General features: G+C 37.1%; 1 protein-coding gene across 7 annotated transcripts in view; it reads left to right on the forward strand.

Annotated features, from left to right (window-relative positions):
• The window catches only part of ERC2 (ELKS/RAB6-interacting/CAST family member 2), a 531221-nt gene extending 520516 nt beyond the window's left edge, over positions 1-10705 (forward strand). For all 7 annotated transcript variants that reach the window (XM_074836238.1, XM_074836236.1, XM_074836240.1 and 4 more), the window contains one exon: positions 9758-10705. The gene's annotated coding sequence lies outside the window, so the exon portion shown is untranslated. The remainder of the gene's footprint in view (positions 1-9757) is intronic.
• The last annotated feature ends 5601 nt before the right edge of the window (positions 10706-16306 follow it).

Consider the following 16306-nt stretch of genomic DNA (forward strand, 5'->3'; position numbering starts at 1 on the left):
AAATCTTGCAATCTAAGCCTCTGATCTTGCCAACTCTTACACAGTTGCATGCTTTTAAGTTCGTAAATGGTTAAAAAGATGGTATTTGGAATTTGGGAGGGGAAGCAAGATTTTGCTTAAACAAGTTTCTTATTGCTATTTTATTTTTTCCCTTTATGCAATAGTCATTATTACTGGTATACTGGTAACTATGGGTCTTGTATGCATGCCCTTAGTAAAAGGATAGCCTGTAAGGTCCCTTTCATTATAGACTCTTAAGTATTCTCTTAATGTTAGGTGCACATTTAAGTCTCACTTAGGGTAAAAATTAAACATATGCTTATATGCTTACTAGAACTGGCCCCTAAGTCTTCCCTAACATGCACTGAGAAATGCGTGGGCAGACCCATAATTGTGGAGAAGCTCATATTATTGGGGCCTAAAGTATAAAAATTATTGCATAATTAGACCACACAAGTTAGATTTCAAAATGCTGCATGTTGTTTGGATGGGTATTTAAAAAATAAGTAGCTGTCAAGCATGTACAGTCATGTTCACACTGCCACACACAGTCATTGTAATGCTTTAGCAGTTTGAGGAGTTTTAAGTGGATCCAACATTGGTCTTACTTCAAATAGACCAAACCTGCTAACATTTTCCTTAGTTGTATCTCTGTCTTCCTGACATTAAAAGATGCAACTGTAAATATCACACTTCACTTTTATAATTAGGTTCATATCATGAACCATGTAAAATAAAAAATATTTAGGATCATTTGGAGAGGAAGAAGATGAAAGTACATCTTGTGCTGTAAAACAGGCTTTTGATATATAACAAAACTCTGAGCTATCCTTTGGCATATTGATTTATTTTATATTATTATTTATACAATAAGTATACCTCACAATTCCCTCCACAGCACAATTAGTATTTAAATATAACTGATAGGATAACTTTCAAAGAGTACAGGGCTATTAACTAGCAGAACAAACTAATGAAATGGCATGTTAATGGTTTACCTAAATTATGAAGTATAGATGGGAACATACAGCTGTTGGTACAAATATTCAGATCCACAGAGCAATACACTGAAGCTCATTCGTTTATTCTCAGTTTTAGAAGATAAGCCATCTAAGGTGATTGGAAAAGCAGACATAAGCCATTAGATTCATCTTTATTAATTTTCTTCTTATTATTTGGTTAAGAAAAAGATAATCCCAGAAAACATCTGCCAATTTACTGGAGTCATCTGCCCTAAGGACACCATGCTATGCCCAGCACTTCCAAGAAGACTTGTCCTCTCTAGTCAAGTATTCAGCCTTTTCCTAAGGGAAGAACTGGGCCCACACATGAAGTACCTCAAACCTGTACTCAGCCCTCACCACCTCTCTTCCTCCTGACTCCATCCAGCCTTTGGGTACTTCAAAAGGAGTACAGCCCTTGTATGCCTGCTCGTTGGCTGGAATGCTCTTGGATTAAACTTCCTCACTACAACCACCAAATATATTAGTATTTACTCTGGTACAACATCTAGTAACCAATATGCTTCTAACAACAGAGTGTGGTGACAGCTAGCCAATGTTAGCTATTAAATATTGACTGGCTCTGGTAGGATGCATGAGGTGAAAACCAAATCATACTTCCTACAACCAGACAAATATGTATGAGATTTTAAGAATTTCCTTCTAGTCCCAAACTATCAGCAAATCTAAAAAGGTGACAGAAAAAAAAAAGTCCTACAAATTCTAGAAATTCCCCTCATCCAGAGAAAAGCCACAGCTATGACCTTGCTTGGCTCAGGCAAACTCCTAAGAACAGGAAAGAAACACCCCCTCACCACTGCTGGCTGAAGAAAGAATGTGCTTTTCCTTTGACATAATTTTTGTCCCTCCAAAAGGAGTGGCCAGTCATTTCTGTGGATCAGCAAGTCGGATCTTACTGAGCCCTCGGCAGTGCTGCCAGCAGCAGTGAGCTGGGTGCACCCAAAGGGTGACTACGCCTGAGCAAAAACACTGTTACCTCACCCATGAAGAAACAGGGAAGGGCACCAGGGAAATGCCTGTGGACAGAAAGAACAAAAGATTGCCAACCCCATCCCTCCTTCAGCTGTGACCTGTCTTTATCATTCTCTGCACATTTAACCTCTTACATAAGCCTTAGCTCATTTGGGAATGAGGACAGCAGCAACACGTAACAGGCTTGAGAGAGTCAAATGTTTCAGATACACAAGGGTTCAGCCAGCTCATCATTTGCTCCATATCTACAGACTGGCAGTGATGAATCTGCAGGGATTTACAAAAGATGGGATCACAATGCAGTTTTGAAAGGCAAACAGAACCTTCAGAGCTCAGGGACCATGAGCATCCTCATCAATGTGCAATAGAAACTTTACACTGTTCCCTGAAAAAAGTGTAGTCCTTGGGGCAATAGGGAGGGGTATTCTTCTGATTTGTATCTCATATTAGGGTTTATAATTTAAATCTACCCCTCAGTTATATCAGTAATATCTCCATTAATTTAATTCATTTCTCTTGTCCATTTCAGAATCCAGTTTTTAAAACCTGAATTAAATATATGTTTTGTCTTCAAGAAACAAAAAAAATAAGAACAGTGAGGAGTGTTGAGTTAAATAAGTGGATGCTCATAAGTGAAACTTATCCCAGCTGGGATTTTAGTGGGTTCGTTTTTTCTGTCTTCATTTTGCAATGAATTTCTGACAACAAAGATTTCTCTATCCAGTGAAAATTTTCTCTTTTAAGAGAAAACAGCATCTTGAGGTTTCCTTTTTTTTTTTTTTAAATTAAACAAAACATGCAGCAAGTTGCAATTAAATTTCAGTTAACAAAATGCAAAAGTACATACAACCTCCATCTGCCAAAAATAAATAGTTTGAAAAGTAATTTCACATCCCTGACAATGACGACTGTGTTTATGACATATTTCTGGTGCCATATTCCACTCTCCTATCACTGCCAGCTTGCGTCCAGTATTTAGAAATAAAACAGAAACACATTGAACTTGCTGAACTAGATGTTGCCACACTGCAACTCTAATGGGCTTAGTGACCACAACCTACAGGGGCCAGAATGTGTCAACAGCAAAAGGGCCAACCTCAATCACTGTCTGTGCTTTTACAAAGTTGTTACATGTTTAATTCTTTGCAGCTTAGTTCTCCTGCTGTTTTGGCTGCTCAAAACCAAGGCTCATATATTGCAGCAGCCTTCTCTACCTCATATAATGCCACAAAGGTCCCAGCAGGAGACCTTTCAGTGGAGCAGACAAGCCACAGGCTAGGGCAAACAGGGCATCACAACTTCCTAATAAGATGACTTATTAGATTGGGGGCTTGACACAGCTTTTATTTAACCACTTCTTTTCCCAGCCACCAGAAACATGAACTGTCTGCCTGCTTGGAGCACAGTAAGTGGTATGTGGATTTGCAGCAAATACTGCCACATGCATTCAATCTGGTCTATAAGTAGAGCATGGTTTCTGATCACTTTGTCACTACACCAATACAATAATTTTGCCCTTCATGTCAGATTTCCAGCCACACGATTTTTTAGTATATTAAATTAATGCTTTCCCACTGGATTGGTCACTGCCTATTCAGGACTTTGAGTGGGCTTGTGGAGGGCTGGCAGTGAACGAGTTAAACAACTGAAAAGGCAGGATCAGTTTCCTGCCTGCACTTGCAATGGCCTAAGGCAGTGCCTGCTGTTCGGGAGTTAGAGAGAGTGCCTTGCCTTGTCCCAGGTGGCAGACAGGCAAACCATGTTATTAAGAAGCAGAGATCGCAAAACCTTGATCTTCAAAAAAGGCCCCTAATTAGTCCCTAGCATGAGAATAAATGGCATTCCACATCAGCAAGGATGAAAAAGGGTCCTTCAAATTTCATCAAGTAATCTCTGCTATTGACAGTTTTTAGGATCACGTTGGGAACTCTTGTTGTTTGATCCATTTTACCCCAAACCTCTTCTTTATTTGTCACTTCTGTTTCATTTAAATAATAAAAAAAAGAAGTTTAATGGTCTCACATGCTGCATCTTAAGGAAGTCATAAATGTCTTGACAAAGAGCTCCATGCCGTGCGTTGCTGAGTCACTGCTGCCTCCATGAGCAGCTCTCGGGTCCACTGGAGTCGATAGAAATTCTTCCATCATCTTTGATACACTCCAGCTCAGCCCATCGAAGTGTGCTAGTCTGAAGCCATCCTTACCATTTCCCATAGACCTCTTTTTAATTTGGCGTGAAAGTGACAGATTGAAGAACATGTGCTGAGTTTTCTCATATTTCTGAAGAGCTTTGATTTGGACTAGACTTGTTTTATGAAAAGAAAAAGTTTATTAAAAAAAAAATCTGTCTTTCAACTCATATACCACTTACCTAATTTTGATTTATAAACATTCCCAGTAGAGAAGACATCCTTGTCCAAATAGTCTCAAGGTTCATAAACTTCATCTACTTTTATCATATAATTGTACAGTAGTTTTCAAGGTCTCTCACTCTCTAGAGGGCTTGAATCCATTTGATTTTATTCATCCCAATGGTATCTGCTTTTATCCCTAACTCAGATTAACAATTCTGGCTTTATAGCAATATGGAAAGTTCATCACTTTCAAGCAGTGATTCTACCACCAGCTGTAGTTCCTTCTGAAGTTTACTGTATAATGAATTTAAAACATAAATAGCAACAAATGGGATAAATAATTTCTTTGCCAGAATTGGAACAAAGTTAATTTTGTTATAAATAACTTTCTATACTGATGTTTTTTGTGAACCTTTCAATATTTAATTAAATCACACAGTTTCTGGATCTTTCTTTTAAAATGTATTTTACTCGTGTATTTACCATTTTTAAGCTTTATTGCAAGTAACTATAAATCATTGAAAAAGTAAAATGAAAAATGGTTCTACTTTTACAATGTAGCTAAGAAGATATTTTCTACACTCTAAGAAATACACCTCAGAATTGCTTATTCAAAATCAAGTTATCGTTATCAGGGATGTTTCACATTATTATAAAAGAGAGATTTGTTATTAGGATTTTGTAAATTAGGTTTGAGCTATTTATTTTCTGAAAGGATCAGTGCATTAAGAGTAGAGCAGGACAGCTTTGCCTAGGTATACCTGAATGTTGTCAGACAGTTGCAGGTCTCACAGGTAACATTTCCTTAAGTGGAGTTTTTAAGAATGACGAAAATTTGTTCTCCTCCAAGCATGGTGTTTACTTTCTGTGTTCAGTGTTCTCCAGATAATATGCAGTGCTGCACTTACCGTTCGAATCAAGAAACTTCCTTTAGCATTGCTTTAACCTGTGGACTTTATTGATTTGAGATGTAAGAAATTGTATGCCAAAACTTTGGTTATTTTAACTAGTTCTAAACAAGAAAGACTAACATCAGTTTTGACAACAAACAAAACCAGTTTTTGTTCTATCGGTTATGTTTAAAAGATTCCAATTTCAAACCAAACACAACTTGTGGTTATTCTGTCAGATATTTATATAGCCACTGGGGCGCCATAGTTATGCACCGCATACATCATTGTATTTTTAAAATGTACTTAATGAACATTTTTTCTTTTCTGGTAACTACTTCATTGCCTTAAATGAATGCATTCCAATAGAATTTGTAACAAATGAGCACTTTGTGTTTGCATTAATGCCAAACACGTTTAACAAATTTTTAACAAGGAACACTGGCAAAAAGCCAAACTCCTAGAGGGACACTGAAGGAATGCTATAAATTTAAACTAGATTTTACCTTTTCACTCAGCTCAACAAGTGTCTTAGGTGTCTCTGGCATCTCGGCATTGAAAGTTTTCTACATAGATTGGATACAACTTTATGTCTTAATTATTTCTCTTCTTGGCCCTCCTCGCTAGAGATTTTTACATCACTATAACAGGCTTTAACAGGTTACTGTATTCTTTAGAAAGCGAGCAGTGGGTTTTCATTCTTTCCATGAGAGTTAGGCCAGGAGGAAGTAGCAAAACCAGTATTTAATGTTGAGACTGTAATGACAGAGAAGTTCAAATGGTACATATCATGCCATTTTCGTATCCTGTGTGTTAAGGGAACTATATTGTGGCGAGCACTCCAGCAGATCTGTGCTACCTAATATTGTTTCTTGTGCTGAGTTGCAAATATCTGGACTGTGATCATGTTTGCAACTGCACTTCAGGGGCAGGGAAAAAGCAGCCCGCAGTGCTCCCACTGGTCCGAGCTCTGGGCTCGCACAGAAGCCACGAACAGATTTTTGGCTGAATCAAACATCTGGGGGGATTCTGCAGTTGTTAAGTTATGCCCACATGGTACATGTCATTACAGACCTTGGGAATCACCTAGTCTGTAATACATGTTTGTATTAAAAGTGTTACAAGTAGCTCCACAAACCACATGCTTGCTCTTTACTTGTAACTTAATATATTAATTTAATTTTTACTATGTTATTTCAGTTTTAATCAAATGCAGGAACTGAAAAATAATAATACTTAGCACTCATCCAAGACTATTAAGGCACATTACAAACATTAAGCCTTGCAAATTCCTGTGAGGAGCCTGATGTTATCCCTGCTATAGCAAAGAATAAGTTAGGCACAGAAAAATGATATGGCTTTTTCCTTAGTCACACAATAAGCTAGTGGCAGGGACAGAATTCAGAACACTACTGTGCCAGGGCTTTGTCTTAGTTAATTGTGTCATTCTTCTCATGATTTTGCACAGACAAAAGTAAAAATCGAGAATGCCTTTTTTTTTTTCTTCACGGCATTTAGATTTTGCTGTTGCAATAGGTGCAGGTGAGTTCCAGGAGGTCACTTGAGAAAGACTTTATGAGTTATAGCCTTATTTTTTAAATACTACTTTTCAGTCTAGTTACTTGTTTCCAGAAAATGAAATAATTTCCCATCATTTGTTGGTACTCTGATCACAGTAATGATGAATGAGTCTAGAGAAGGAAACTGAGTCATTCATCCTGACAGCTTTTTAAAAGATGTCACATTATAATGCAGATGCCTTGTCATAGACTAAGGAGCAGAAATAGCCCTAACAGGTTTTTATTAATGATATCCTTCTCTACTAACATTTGGTCAGATACCAATTCCCTGCAATAAAGTGGCTATTCCCTCTCTTTCTGACTCACTAATTACCATATCAGTTGTTGGCCTTTTATGTAGGTACCATGTGTAACAGGTTAGGAGAGGGCAATTTAAGCCTATGTGAATGGGTATCTGTTTTTGTATCTGGGTGCTTGTTGCAAACATTTGGAAAGCATATGGAGCATAATGGACATTAACCCAGATGTCAAAAATAGCCTGCATTTTACTACTGTTATTAAACAGTTTCCCCTTTAACCCCTTTGTGTTTACCCACCCTCTCCAGCTTGTTTCTGCAAATCACTGCTGAGAGGAAAGGACTGAAGGTAAAAAGTAGTAATCAGGCAGGTGTCTTTATCCAAAGGAAAAACAATCTGAACAAATATTTGTGGGCTACTACACTTTTATATCTTCACATCCTTCTGCTGTTTTCATTGACTGGTATCTAATGGACTGTCAGAGGTGCCAAACTCGTAAGACATTAATTTCAGCTGAAGCACTGCTGAATCTCAGGCCCAATGTATGTTACCAAATTTTATTTCTGTTTTAGAGGTTCAGTGACCTATACCAAGTACAGCATTGAAGAAACAAATATAAATTTAATTTACTCAAGCTCAGTTGGTATTTGACAGCAATATCCTTTTATATATTTATTTGACTTACTTGAGAAATACTTTGCATTTCCTACCTGTGGTGAACAAGTTTTTGTTACACTTCCAATACATGTATGGTTTCCTGATGAATGGGTGGGTTGATTAAGCGGGTGGGGTTTATTTGGGGGTTTCATTCTACAGTAAAACCCCATTGAAAATTTGGGGAGCAAGTCAGACAGATATTATATTTTGTGATTTGTTACTGTTCCTCAGATTGGATACTTTATTCTGGGTTCTTATTTTTAAGAGCATAAATGAATATTAATTGCAAAGGAACTTGTAAAATACCAAAAATATTGAAGATTTGCTGTGATTATGTTTGTAGTGAAACTCTTAAAAAATACAGACATTTTTGTGCTACAGTTTCTGGAATTGTACTCTCCTCGTTAATTTATGTGGGTGCTTCATACGCTTATGTATCTCTTTGATGATTAAGAAATACTCGGCACACAAAAGAATGGGAGCTATGCACAGTTCACGAAACGTAATGCATGCTCTGACTTACAGTTTTCATAAAAAGTTTGCAAAGATTTTATGTGCCAGAACTAGTAACATGATCTACTTTAGGAACTCCCTGGCTTTCCAGCTCTGCAGAAGTCATTTTTTCTCCATTCAAGGGCCAGATCCAAAACCTGTTAAAATCAGTGGGAACCTTTCCACATTTCAGTGGGCTTTGGATTAGTCCCTAAGTGTTTCAACCAGAAGAATTGTACCAACCTCCCCTTGGAAAAGTAGAATTATTCATCTAAGCTTGTATTATATAACCATTACATGTACTTGCCACAAAGATATGAACTTGAAAATAGGGATTTAAAATAATTTGTGAGTTTATTCTGTAAACAGTGTTTCACTTTACTCACAGAATAATTACTCTGATAAATATTAGATTCTAGAATTTAAAGTGGCATTTTAGTCAACTAGTTCTATTTACAAAACTTAACAATTTTTCAGCTGTATGCAAAAGTGTAAGCATTCTATGGCAATTTCTTTTTCATAAAATTGGATGTTTTGGAAACTTCTAAGGTTACATAAATGCAAGGGCAATAACAGAGAATCACATACATAATCCATTTCCACTTTTCTAGAAACAAAGTCAGTGGATAAATGAACAACTGCCCTGTAAAGGAATCATTTAATTCCTCCCACTCATCTGATACACAGATAATGTGAATAAGACTAATCCACTGCTCTGTGTTCAAGAATACTGTGCCATTTTCTTGCAGCAGAACTAGTGTAACAATAAAAATCATTCAGGCCTCACTCTGTAGTCGCTTACAATCAGACACGGAGCCTCATCCAAAGCCCGTGGAAAGCAGGAAGACTCTTTCCACTGACAGAGTCAGGCTTACACCAGTTACCTCTCGTAGTCCCCTAGATTTCAGCAGTGCCAGCCAGGCCATGAAGAGCAACAGTCATTGACTGCCAGCCTGGATGGCTGAGAAACTCATAACAGATTGTTGTATATTTTAACTTTTATAAATCTGAGGTTCTTGTATCCATAAAATCCTTCTCCACTGTTTTGTAAATTAAAGTGGACTTAAAGTGCTTAAAATATAATGATAAAGTGTTGCTGTCAGTACCTTCAATTCTGGAGAGTTGCAAGAGGTACTACATATTCCCACCTGCCATGGAACAGAGTGAAAGAAATGGATGATTCCTTTGGTTTCCAAACAAAAATATTTAGTTTTATAAATAGCATTTCCACTTCAAAACTACTGTGCTTATAGACAAGACCAGAAAAGTCGCCATTCACAGAATCACAAGCACAACAGAATTTCACATCTTTGGAATTTAAGAATTTTCCCTTTTAGGGTGAATCTTGTCATACAAATCAGCTGTAAAAGTAATTGCCACCCTATGAACATAATAAGTGGGTTCAAATCAAATTTAAATCCTTACTTAATCCTTAGTCCCTAGAAAAGCAATATATCCACTGATGTCTATGAGAAGCTTGATTAGATGAGAACTAGGATGTTTTGTATGCTTCGATAATGTTATTAATCAGAATATTTTGTTTCCTTGTTACAGTTGTCAGAGGAACTAGCGAAAGAGGAAGAAAAAAATGTAGCACTGGAAGCTAACGATGATAATCTATTGCATTGGATCTCTAAACCTGACCATGATATCCTGGAGAAGATCACAGATGCAGAAAATTAATGCTAAGGTTGATATCTAATGAAATGCTGCATTAATTGGCATTTTCTCCATTATTTCTTGTAGTCTACTATGAAATTAGGTACTTTGGAAAATAATGAAGGAGACTCAAGCAGAAATTGTAAGAGCTTCATTTCTGTCTTTAATGGGTCTTGGAAGTTATTCTGTTTTCACAAAGAAACCATCTGTTCAGATTATTGTTTAATGAAGTTCAGTTAAGCAGGTTATTTAACTAATTTTTGGTAAATTGATATTGATTTTAATAAGTAATTCAGATTCTTAGATGTGGTATCTGCATTTGCTGATTTTACTTAGTCTCTTCTAAAGTATCACTTCTATTGCACTAGATTATCAGAGAGGTATTAGTAAAATGCTATATAAGGGTGTTGGCATTAATCTTACCCCCGGTTAGATGTGGGCTTTTCCAAAAGATAAAACCCAAGCCTTTACCCTCCTCTGTTTTCTTATATCTACTGATAAAATAATAATAATTTTTTTTTAAATACCAAAACAAAACCCCAAAAACATTGATAGTATAACCGGTATTAAGCTCTGGGCCAGGTTGGAAATGAAATCAATTTTTGGTACTAATAACTGATGACAAATATTAGCTTTATGAAAATATGGTGTGTGTCTCTGACAATGCATAGGACATCTAATTTGAGCATAAATATAAGATTATATACAAAATGTATCTATTCCTGGATGGTAAAAGCTTGAGGCATATATAAATACATATGTATGTATGTATATATATGGACATATACAGAAGGATGTATCAACCTTTTACCATCCAAAAGCATACAGGTTTTCAACAGTAAAAGCTGGGACTCTTTAAAAAAAAACAAAACAAAACTAAACTAAATATAAGATTGCTGTGAATACAGTATATGCACTAGGTCTCCTGTAAATGAGGAACTGTTTGTTATTGTTTTCTACATTGAAAAACAGTCTCCAACATGGATCCCAATGAATCTGAGATGCTAAAGAAAATACCAATGAACAAATAGCACTTAAAGGCTGTTTGCATCCACAAAATGTATCTAATAAAATAAATTTAAATCACATGCAAGGAAAAATAAAAATGTGAAGTCATTACATTCAGTGAGAGAATATAACTGATAGCCAAATCTCTACCACTTCTCAAGGAGAGGATCCGTATGACTCCATGAACATTTTCAGTCAGTCTGGCAAACACGTGCAAATGTTTGGCTGTTTTATTGAGGCATCTTTTTGTCCATGGAAGAAATGCTTCCATGCTGATGGGAGTGGGAATAGAATATCTGCATTTTTAAAGGACAAACAATAAATTTAAGCATGGGTGGCCTTAATCCTTAGTAGTGTTTCTTTGCTGCTGTAAAAAAAAAAAAAAGAAATTAAATGGATACTCCTAAAGTCTTGCACTGAATTTAGAAAAATTATTTTTTGAACCTGTGGTGCAATTAACCCTAAACATCTTACATGAGCCATACATAGTAACCCCTTTAAAATTATTGTCTAGAGATGATATTTTATTTATTTGTACCATAATTCTTGGTGCAATCAAAGAGCAATTTATTCGAGCAGGAGTCCTGCTGGATGCTACTGTCTTCAGTAAATAGAGTAAAATGTATAGCATTAGTATAGCATAGATAATCCCAATTTCATTCATGTTTAAAAAGTTTGTCCTTTAACTATCAATGGCATTTTAGATCTTTGTTTTTGAAACAGCAAAGCTTTTGGGAGTATATTTAGCACATATGACAAATGTTGCACTTGGAAATTCAGACAACAAAACTAGTTTCTCATGACAAATTTGTTGTCACAGTAGGGGACAATCGTCTGTGTCTCTTACAATCAGGTCTTTACCTTAACTCTGCAACTGAATACTTGAAGTAGGAAATAAACTAGGGGGGAAATAGGGTCACAGATACAAAGCTGTATAGTTAGATATTTATATGTATGTGCCAATTTTGTCACAGATATTATTTTAGGGGCATTTTTGCTCCGCTCATGTTGGTAAGAGTATTGACCTAAACTTTTATCAGGGCCTGCAAGTTAGCCCCTAAAGAGTAAAATTTTGTCTAACATTGCTTTTTTCTTTTTTTTTTTTTTTTTTTTTCCATTTCATGTGATACTCTATGATGTTTGGAGAAAATCTTTTCATACACTAAAATAGAATCTCGGGGTTTACAATAAACACTGTGATGTTGGGAAATATTTTATTTGAGCAATGTTTGGTAGGTTTTTTTCCCCCTCTAAGTGTAAAGAAGCAAACCAATTTTTGGTTAACATTTAAGATAATGATTATTATTTTAATGTGAGGTCAGTCTTGTACTGCACATTCTTTCTTTCATTTAAATGTACAGTATGAATTTTGTATTTAATGAATTTTGTGTATCCAGTATGCACGTACCTGCACATTGACTTTCATTTGAAAGTGGGTTTCAATTTACTTTTTAAACAGTGTTTATGAAAAGACCTCAGATGTGTTGACACAAACTATATCTGCAATGTTTTTTTTGTGTGTGTAGGGTGACGTTCGAATGTGATGTTCCGCAGCAATGGGTCAGTATTCCCTATTTACCTTAGGTCCTCATTTGATAGTGCTTCTTGTAATAATTTTTTCAAGTGAGTGGCATGTTCTGGATTGTGATGTTGATATATGGTTAAGGACATTGATATGAAACTAAGGAATTCCTAGAAATTACCAGTGGGCATGTATTAGACAGTCATTGTAATTTAATGTCTAGTAGAAGTGTAAAGTACCAAGGTATTTAGAGTTCATAACATTGTTATCATGTGTATGGGAAGTATTTAGTGTTGATCAGCTTGTTTATATTCATCAAATAAACTTTGTTTCTTTCTGAAATCAGTGTTGTGTCATTAAAAGTAGGTTTAATGACTGTAAGAAAATGTGTGAGAGATGTTTTCCACATGGTAAATCTATCACACTCCTTATTTCTCTAATTGCTACCATTCAAAGTAATTTATCTTCCTGTTGTTGCTATCACATAAACTGTTTAAGAAAGCATGAAAAGGAAAATGTCTCCTAGGCCCCACTCCCAGAAATGCTTACCAGCAACTTTAGTAAAGTGAGGAACCTTTTTCTGGATTGGGCTCTTAGAGAGCAATATGCTTTTGAGTGGGTTTCTAAAACATAATATTCTTGTGTGACCCTGTGTAATTGCATAGAAAATTACATTTTGTTTATGTACTTTACTGACCAAAAGCCATAAGGTGTGAAATTCTCTGCACAGTCAGCTCCTTTTTCAGCTGCCTGGTAAGTGGTTCCCCGTTTCCATTATGTTAACTTTTTTTAGAAAAGGAACTTTTGTTGAACAGGAATTTCTTACCTCATAGAACTCCCTGGACCAGCTCAGGGCACACACAGCAGGAGAATAAAAGGTAAGTAAGTATGCATTTTACTTAGGTTATTTAAAAACACACAGTCTTTTAGTTTTAAGCTCTGTTTCTTTACCTATAAATTAGTTTTCTTGGTAAGAGAGTACTATGTACTAACATAGGATATTAAGTTTCACTTTTAACTACAGCTAAATATACATTTATTGTGTATTCTACTTACGCCTACTTAGCTTTGAGTTGCAAAACTATAAATTGGGTAGCAGTTGCTTCTATCTTCTTTCTAGACCTGCACAATTTTTCAGAATGGCCTTGTTCTATATTCAGGCAGTGCCTGTATTAGGGGACTCTCCATCCTACTCCATTGGAAACACACATTTTTTACTCTATTTTCAGCGTTAATCACTTCCTGTTTTAAAGACAGCTCCTGCCTCTCTGCACGGTGAAGGGGACAGTATGTGCCAGTGTGTCATACTAAGGACACAGAGCAAGACTGCAGTGGATTGGGAAGAGCCCCATTTTCTGTGAGATTTTTTTCAGCGAGGAGTCCCCTCTTTCCTCTGTAGAAAGGGGCTGCGAGGGCCCCAGGGGAAGGGGCAGGACCAGTGTGTTTGTGTCTGGTGGATGCCTCAGGGGAGGGGAGCTCCCCAGAGGGCAGCTCTGGCTGCAGGAACATCTCACCTCAATTTGAAGTCTGAGTTCATACAGTCAAGAGCTCCTCCAGCCCTACAGGAGAGAGCCTGAATGAGGGTCAACCTCTTCTGAGCTTGAGGTTTCTTCCTAAGAGAGCCTGTTTGTTCACACCAGACTTAAGTCAAAGTAGCTCAAGGTTTGAGCAAGCAAAAGTATAAGCAGTGGGGGACATTCAGGGGGTGAAGCCATGTATCTGCTTGCATTTCAAGCCAACATGTCAGTTCAGACACACTCTGAGAGCCCCAAACAGCTCCATGACAGCACAAGTTGGATAAAGCCAATTGCAGAACACCTACTGCATCTCCTGGTGGTTCACACTGTGCTCCAAGTCCAGGGTTTGATCCTGGAAGAGCCGCACTAATTATGCACACCGAGTCCTGCCTTGTGGAGAAACCTGTCAGAAAGCACAAAACAGAGGGTCAAAGAACTGCGTCACTGTATTTCACCTGTTGATATTGCTTCTCCAAAACACAAAGCTTTTAATAACTAATGTCTTAAATCATTCTAAATAAAGCCAAGTCAGCTCTAAAATAAGTACTACATTTCCCATTATGAAGCCAGTGGGAGCCCTGCACGTCGCCAGGGCATGATTTGGCCCATGTATGAAAAGGACAGGTGATGTAGGGCTAAAGATTTTCCTCCTGTGAGATTAGTGACGTTATTTCATACTCCTAACTCTTCAAACAAAACACCTTTTTCAAATGCACCTTTTCAAAGACGAGGCAACCTCTGCCTTCACCAGGAGTAGCCCACGACACATCGCTACACATTTTGTATGGCCTGGAGGCAGGCACTGATGCAGCGGTAGCCCACCCTTGATAGATGCAATTGCAGAATCAAGGACTGATTTTGTTTGGTTTTACATTTCTTCCACTCCTTGCTCTTCAAAATGACTATTTCTTCAGAATGAGACTATTTTAAAACCAGATCACCACAGATGCAGGGGAAGAGCAGGCAAAATGCCAGTGCATCCCAAAGATAACGCATGTATTCCTTTGAAATGTGCACTTGAATTTGTGTTATAGATAGTTATACCATATATTCCCACATAGCTACAAGTATCAGGACAAATCCAAGAACTTTGAACTCATCCACTTTCTAATGGAAGTGACTGTCCAACTTTAAAAAGGCCATGCTTTTGGTACTCACCCCAGCGAGGCCAGGAGACAACAGATGTTCTGGCAGCTGCAGGCTGCCTTGCGCTCGGGGAGCCAGGGCTGGAGGAGAGCAGCCAGCTCCCTCCAGATGGAGCAGACAGCAAAGAGGCAAGTGGGAGGCTGCACAAGGAAGTTAGATAGCTCCAGATAGCGAAGGACTGATGATGTGTGGCTCCACATCACCTAACCAACTTCTGAGAGGTTGCACAAGAGAAATAAGCATCAATCAACAGTTAACTTGAGTTCAGTAAGAAGTCTTCTTGTCGTGGGAAAATCAATAGAGAGGAAATATCTGTGCAGAATGCATGATAATGTAGCATGGTAACTATTTTTTATTTTAGTGTAATTTAGACGAATGCATTACTCATAAATGAATTATCCAGGGCTTGCCAAATATGTGGCTAAACAGTTATTATAGCAAATTACACCATCATCTAAACACCTCTGTTTTGGCTCTTAGTTGTCTTCTTTTGCAATAAGGTTTTTTTTCTCGATTATTGTTGTCTAACATTGTTGTATTTACTGCTTAGGTTACCATAGAAATAAATAATATCATGAACAACAACATGCGTACAAGGAAATAAGAGCATTTTCTGAATTTCACAAGAACACCCTTGTTAATGAAGATCTATATGGCTGGGTAGTTCTTAACATAGTTCTCAAGTCTATTGATTTGTGTCCTCATATGCGTTTTATTATGGGCTTTATATTTCATTTTAAACTTCCAAAAATAAAGAAAACCAGCTGAAGTACATTTTTTTTAAAATGGCCAGATTTTGGTTAGAGGTTAACACAGGCCAAAAGAGAACACAGATCTGCCCTGGAGCTCTTACAGTTTTATTTTGTTTTGTTTTAATAAAAAGATCCTTATTACAATCCACTAAAGGTCACAGAAATGTGGTCATTATGGACCAGCCGTATTCCTTGTGCATAACTCTCCTGCCCTCTGTACCTTCTCCAGTCTTGGATCAATCAAACATGTGAAGGCAGGATTGTTGTCAGTCGTGGTAAGGATGTGCATTAAGGGACTAATCCAAACTTTACTGAAGTGAACTGAAAGACTATTGATTAAAAGTAAGTTTCTGATTGTACCCCACTTGCTTCTTTCTGGAGCAAATGTGTACATTTACAGGAGCGTGGGGCCAAACCATTTCCTCTGTATATCAGCACTTGAGCTAAATGTAATTCAGATGAACAAACTGCGTGACTTTTTGAATGCTTTGTGATGAGA

The sequence above is a fragment of the Strix aluco genome, chromosome 11 (assembly GCF_031877795.1).
Source record: "Strix aluco isolate bStrAlu1 chromosome 11, bStrAlu1.hap1, whole genome shotgun sequence".
NCBI lineage: Eukaryota > Metazoa > Chordata > Aves > Strigiformes > Strigidae > Strix > Strix aluco.